General features: G+C 43.4%; 1 pseudogene; it reads right to left on the bottom strand.

Annotated features, from left to right (window-relative positions):
* Positions 1-4,937: 4,937 nt before the first annotated feature.
* Positions 4,938-5,567, bottom strand: LOC102875451 (annotated as a pseudogene).
* Positions 5,568-6,270: the final 703 nt, after the last annotated feature.

Raw genomic sequence — 6,270 nt, 5'->3', positions numbered from 1 at the left:
GGGGGGAGGGGTTTGTGCAGGGAGAAGGGTGCAACAATGAATGAATGGAATCTCAAAATCTCTGTAGATGTTCATTGAAATGAAAAATAAACAACCTAAATTTAAAAAAAAAGCAAAATAATCATAATAAACCAAAAAATGTGGAAACTCAGAAAACTGGGGGTGAGGGGAAGAGGAGGCCTACTGCTTTCCCCCTCAAATTATTTCCATTCTTCATAATTGTCCTGGAGAGGGTGAAGCCAGAATGCTCCTTGGAGTCAAGTATTCTGAAGCTTCCTCTGACATACTTTGGGCATGTTGCAAGGAAAGGGGCATCATGTTTGGGAGAGTGGAGGCATGGAAGAGGAAGACCCTCGATGAGATGGATCGATTCTGTGACTGGAGTGGTGGGTATAAGTGCATTTGAGATGGCTGGGTTGGTGCAAGATAGAACGGCGTTTAGGGCTCTTGTACATAGGGTCGCTATGAGTTGCAAACGACTCGATGGCACATAACAACAACAACAACAACATAATTCTCTAAATAATTTATAATTAGAAAAAAATTTTAAAAATTCATTAAGATAGTAATCCCTCCTCCACTACCTCCCTCTCAAAAACAAACAAACAAGCAAAACCAACAAAAACTTCCCAATTGTAGTCTCTGGAGTCTATGAATTAGCTAGATTATGAAAAAAGGAGAATTAATGTTTCAAATGGAATTTATGTTACTTTAAAAAAGATATTTTTCTTAATAGTCTAGGGGTGCTCTTTTGTGCTATTTAGGTGGAATTTAGAGGTAGAAGGAGATAAGCCTAAAACAAAAATATAAATATAAAAAATTTAGTATTACTGACTTTGAATGTGGTTGTGGTTGTGTACCACTAAGTCAGAACTGACCCACAACGGGTTTTCAGAGGCTGTATTTCGCATGAGAGTTTATAGCTGTCTTTCTCCCATGAAGCAGTTGGTGAATTTGAACCATAGTCACAAGTCAAGGAGTGCTGGTGACCTCTGTTGCTGTGTACCACTGAGTAGCAATCAACTCATAGCTGACCCTCCAGTGGGTTTTAAGAGGGAGTAAATTACAGAGGAGGAGATTGCCCATTTTCTTCCCAATGGCTGAGGTGGTAGATTTAAACAGCATGCCTTTGTATTTGCAGTGCAGCTTCTTACCACTAGGCCACCAAAACTCCCTAGATGGCCTCTAATAGTTGGAAAAGTCCCTTGAGGGACTCCAGAAAGGAACACAATGTTTCTTGATTTTAACCCCATGAGACTTGCTTGATTGTGTAACTTCAAGAAAGGAAAGACAATGATTTTTTTGTGGTCTTAAGTCATTGAATCTTTACAACAATAAAAAAAATTATTCACAGTTCAAATATTTTAATTTTTTGTGATTTCAGCAGAACAAAAGGAATAGATTAAAATATGTTTTGATACACTAGAGATAAATTGAACATTAATGTTACAAAATACTGATAAGTAACTTTAGATGACCGATATTTTGTTCTTAGGTACCATCTTGTTGGCTTTGTCTCATGACAATCTTACATATAACACAATCTCTACCTGACCATGGCAGCATCTCCTTTGTTATGGTCCCTCTGTCAGTCATTCTCCTTTAAAGTATTTTTTTTCTTTTTCCTGATATTGTACCTTTCCAAGTATGATTTTTTTTTTCCAGTTACTGGATCCTCTTGATATTCCTAAAGTTTGTGACTTGAAGCCCCACCATTCTTATCTCTAGGAGCACTTTAGTTTGACTTTTTCCAAGACTGATTTGTTTATTCTTTGGCAGTCCATATCGTATTAAATATCTTCATCAATTTCATAATTCAAAGAAATCAGTTTTTCAGTCTTACTTATTCTCTCTCCAACTTCCATATGCATATGAAGTGATTAAAAATATTATGGCTTGGATAAGATGCACATTAATCCTACAAGTGACATCTTGCCCATTGGCAGATTTGTCCAATGCAGTAAGTTCTTTGACTTCTTAACGGACATTGATCCAATAAAATACAATCATTGACAATTTCAGTCTTTTCTCCACTTATCATGCTATTTGGTTCATACATATCATACTTATTGGTTCAATTTTGATTATTTTTATTTTCTTAATGTTGAAATATAATCTATACTGAAAACTATAGTCTTAGAGCCTCAACCGTAAGTGCGTCTAGTCTTCATTTTTAGCAAGCAATGTTCTGTTATTAGTATATGAAAGGTTTCTTATGAATCTTTTTAAGGTTATGATATCATGCTCTTTTTTACATAGACCAACTTTTCAGTTAATTTGCTCAGAATATGGATTGAACAAGCATAATGAAAAGACAAAACTTTGATGCAAAACTTTCCTGATTTTAAATCATGCATAACTGCATAATTCCCTTGTTCTGTTTGAATGTCTATTTCTTTTTTAAAATGTCTATTTCTTGATTCCTACACAGATTTTACATGAGCACCATTAAGTGTTTTGGAGTTCACATTATTCACAATGCTACTTGCAATTTTTTATTACTTACACAATCAAAAGCCATTAAATAGTCAAGACTATTTAGACTATTTTTCCCCCTGCTATTCTCTACTATGAGCTAGGATTTATCTGATACTAGTAACAGTGTCCTTTACTCTACATCCTTTTCTGAATCTAGCTTGCATTTCTGGCCATTCCCTCTTGATGCACTTCTCCGGTCATTCTTAAATTATCTATGCAAGATTTTACTTGTTGTTGTTATGTGTTCTCGAGTTGCCTGAATCTCATAGTGACTCTATGTACACCACGTCTATGTATCACTGGTCTTTGATAATATGCTATCTCTAAAATAATTGTATAGTCTTACCATCTTATCTTTTTTCCATTTGTTTATTATGTGTATCCTTCTCCTACTTCCCTTCATTGACATTATATTTCATGCAATCATTCCCCTATATTGTGTTTTTTGGTTTTTTTATGTTTTAATTTTTAATGTTTGGTTAAACAAAATAACATCTTTTGTAAACAAACCCAGCACAAGGCCAACAACAAAAAGGAGGAATAAAAATCAAGAAAAACAAAAAGCCTAGGGTTGCCCCTTCTTGGGCATCAAGGTCAGGTCTGCTCCCTTACTTACAGGAAGTGGGGCTTCTTGCCCTTGGGCATCAGCATGGGTCCCTGTCCTAAGCACCAGAATTGGATATGAACAGAGAAACCAGCCCTGAAATGTTTAAGCATCTTGAAGAAGTCCGCTGGCTCTAAGGGCTGGGGCTCCTCTGAGTGTTTACACAGGCCCACGCAGATCGGTGGAGAGGACATTCTTCCTCGTCCAAGAAATGGCTTCCTATCAAGACAGTGCCAGGGGACCCGAAGTCCTGCCTGTGACAATCAGCAAGGCAGGCTGTAACTTCTGGCTGGTGCTGGCTGGAATGTCATTGTGCAGGGGGGGAGGGGTGGGGTAAAGAGCTCCCTGCTGTGGTCCAGAAGAGACTTAGGCCAGTTACAGGGAGAACAGGATGCAGGAGCTGCCTAGGGGCTTCTGGTAATCAGCATAAAAAACGGCCTCAGTGGATTGAAGAGAACATGTGCAGAAAGTGCTGGTGTAAACATGCGCTCTGGTCCCAGGGGGGAGGAAGCCTCAGCTGTGTCCACCATGCTTGCTCAGGCTTGACATGTATGCCCCAGGACAGCCCTGCTGCTGAGAAGGAATCTGGCAGTGGGGCAGCCCCCAGACCAGGCAAGACCACAGATCTGTGAGGACTGGACAGGTCCTCCCTGCTCGAGGCAACCACACCACTGGTGACACAATGCGGTGTGATACTTGTTTCCCCTCGTTTTCCAAAGGTACAGGAAAAGTGGCCTAAAATTTAGAGAGGTAGGGGTAGGTGAATTCTCAGATCTGTAAAGGAAACTCCAGAAAGATGACAGGCCAGGCCCTGGTCCTCTAACACACACAGACTTTCAGCTTGAGAGCTCTGCTCTGCAAGACGCTGCAGTGGTTAGCCTGAGCTCAAAGCTTCCACCACTTCTGGCTGCTCTTAAACCCAGAAAGGTGACCTTCACAAGACTGTCCTGCAACTCTGCCCAAAGGTGGCATCTGCTCTCAAATGCAGACACGGGCATTTTCTGGTTTGGTCAAGTGGATACACTGCTCTTAGGCCTTCTTTTCTACCTTCATAGCCAATGTAGTGAAACAGAACAAAACCAGAGCAAGCTATTGGACATGAGCCATCCAGGCCTGCCAATCTGACTTTAGCTGTGTCCACATATCTGTGTCTCACCCCGTAAGACAAGGATATGGCTGAATTCAATCACCTGGCTTAGAATGAATACTCTAAATTCTCTAATGAGAATTTTTCATCCTCAATCTCCAAGTATGGCCATAAACCACTCCCAAGCATGAAGTCCCACGAAGGGATGAAAAGGCAGAGGTAGCATTAAGGGTTGAAGACCGTATGCTGTACTGTACTACTGTTTTAGAGACGGTTTCCTGAGAAACCCCACACTCCAGATCCTTCTAGTTGGTCACATGGCTTTTCCAAGTTCTGTGTCTTCAGACCCCCTGCTTGGCCAGGAAAGGACAAATGGAGGCACCATCTCCCTTGCAGCTGGCTCCATTCCAGGTGAGGCTGAAACAGCAATGATAGATCAACCCCAGCAGAACCCGTCAGGTCCTCGCCGGGGAGGGAGGGACGGGATGACAGGGACATACACATAAGCCAGACAGACACCACCTTTGCCTTAATACCAAGGGTCTTTGCTGCTTTGCCCTAAGCACAGAGCTCCTGCCTTCCTTTCCCAGCACAAAAAAACACTGGTGGTTCTAAACAGTCCACGGGTCTGTACTATTGCACTGTCAACTCTGAGAGGGGAAACTCGCTGAGCTGTTTGGGGAAGTGGCAAGGGCAGACCCACTGTGCAGGCCACAGCACATCACAGAGGCTTCAGGGGTGAGGTGAGGGGAAGGGTGGGCAGAACTGTCACACATCAGCCCTCCAGCTCTGATGGGCCTCCACCTCTTCTGGTACCACCAGCAGGAGTTCACAGTTCTTTCCTCGCAAGTGATGTTTTAGAAATTTTCTGATCTCGCTCTCGCCCCCAATCCACTCAGGCGTCTTGAGTTTGGAGTCGAGGTTGTAGTAGGCACCTCCTACCTCTCGAACGCAGATCCAGTGCTGCCTTTTGAGAGGCAACTTCAAGGGACCCCAGCATAGGCTGGAGGGTAGATTCATGATGAAGCCCATGACGTTAGTGAGAGCAATGACACCCACATCCCTGCGCTTGTCCCACCAAACGGCTTCATAGCCTTTGGTCTGAAGTGCCGCCATGATGACATTCACGTCATAGTTTCCATTTCCCAGCATGCTCTTCTTGTGAGGTGTCACCATGGTGTTAGGAGACAACCTCTGGAAAATCTCCTGCAGGGCTTCGTGGGTGAAGGCGTTGGCGTCTTGGAAGACGTTGTTGAGGGCATGGAGGGCACAGAGCTCCCTGCGCTGTTTCTCATGGTAGATCTGTGGGGGTGCTGCCTGGGGCAGCTCCAACGATTCAGATTTGGCCTTGTCTCCTTTCCATGGCATGCAACTCATGTTTTCGTTTCTCCCTGTAGGATCCAGACAGGGCTGAACACACCCCACCCTTCCCTCTCGAGGAAGAACATAATCTTCTGTCTTTTTTTCCTCTCGGGTTCCTGAGGTCCACCTTATTATTCTCGAGTGTCCACGATTTATGCTTTGTCACTGGGAGAAACGGTTGAAATCAAAAAAAAGAGAGGAAAAAAAATTCCACTTCTCGTTCCTCAATAGAAAAAAGATAACTCTTGGATTAGTTATTTCGCTGCCACTGCCAAAATGCAGAGTTACGAAAAAAAAAAATCATAGAAAAGCTAAGACTTGGTTTCTCTTTTCTCACCGTCTCCTCTCCGAAAAGCACGATCTGCCGGCTGTGTTGGTCCCTCTACATACCAACCAGGCATGAAAGCAAGCGGACCTGGCCGAATTGGTCACATCGCTCCTTTTCTTCCATTTCCTGCGAAACTCCACACAACTCCACTGACCTAGGAGACAAGGCCCAGGGGCCGAAGGCGAGCAGTCAGCGAGGGCCGCGCAGGGGCCCAGGGGCCGACTCTCCATCAAGCTGCGAGCGGGGCCCGCGGGGCACAGGCCGAGTTGGTTGCGTTGGGGTGGGGGTGGGGGACTCCCAGTCCCGGGCGTGAAAGGAAAATTTAAAAAATAATAATAATGTCCCCAAACCCAAGTATTGTAAGAACCCATACCTTTGATCTGTATTGTAAGAACCCATACCTTTGATCTG

This window comes from Elephantulus edwardii, unplaced genomic scaffold, assembly GCF_000299155.1.
Source record: "Elephantulus edwardii isolate Elephantulus edwardi_28Jun2011 unplaced genomic scaffold, EleEdw1.0 scaffold00166, whole genome shotgun sequence".
Classification (NCBI taxonomy): domain Eukaryota; kingdom Metazoa; phylum Chordata; class Mammalia; order Macroscelidea; family Macroscelididae; genus Elephantulus; species Elephantulus edwardii.
The sequence above is the reverse complement of the archived record's forward strand: the minus strand, read 5'-3'. Positions and strand labels throughout refer to the sequence as shown.